We start from the raw sequence: 955 nt of genomic DNA, 5'->3' as shown, positions 1-955 counted from the left end.
GTTTGCTTTTCAGTTTTTGTTCATGTGGATTTGTTGTACGTCTTTTTGGCTTATAGATGTTGTTCAGAAGATGACTCGGTAACTCATATGTTGTGGTTAGTGTTTCTCGTCAAAGTTTTAGTAATGTGCATCTCTAAGGCTTGGCTTATATGTGTTCTTTTGTACTTTAAAAGTTGGATGAGTATGAAATTGACAACCAATTAACTCCTTTTTGGATCGTTTCAACTTACTGTTCTGTTTCAATTGACTCCCTGTCATGTAGTCTGTTCTGGAATTGTGATTTCTGATATATTTCAGTTACAATTTTGGTGGGAAAACACGGATAAACACAAAAATATATATGGTCAAAATGATGGAAATAAAATGGGAAAATAATGACAGCAAGAATTTTACGTGGAAACCCTTCTAAATAAGGGAAAAACCACGGGCCAAGAGGAGCAACTGATATCACTATAGTAAGGAATTTTACACCGTATAGTCATGAATACAATACTCAAAGTGACTACTACACACTCAAAAGGAATAACACTCTTTTGATTTTTCACCTTACTAAAATATCGCTCACACTCTATTTTTCTTCACAGACTATTTTTCTTGTATAGTCTATGGAAACCTCACAACTCTCTATATTTTTCTTTCTCTGTGAATTGGTATTTTACAAATGAGCTAATAAGCTCCTTTTATAGAAGAAATTTGCAACAACAAATTTCAACACCCACCGAAAGTTGTGTTTCTCATCATTTGCTGCCAACCATTGACAATTGCATGCAGCAATTGTTGAAAAGCAATAATTGAATAATGGTGCAGCAAATGTTGAAAAAACAATAATTGAATAATGGGGCTGGACCCCACAAATCTCCCTCTCCAGTCCCATTCACTGGAAGGAGGTATCTTCATTTTCTTTAGAGAGAGATCATACTCACAAGCTCTTTGCATAACTCGAACTTGTCTTTCG

This window comes from Solanum tuberosum, unplaced genomic scaffold, assembly GCF_000226075.1.
Source record: "Solanum tuberosum cultivar DM 1-3 516 R44 unplaced genomic scaffold, SolTub_3.0 scf00207, whole genome shotgun sequence".
Lineage (NCBI taxonomy): Eukaryota > Viridiplantae > Streptophyta > Magnoliopsida > Solanales > Solanaceae > Solanum > Solanum tuberosum.
This window is presented reverse-complemented; position numbering follows the sequence as displayed.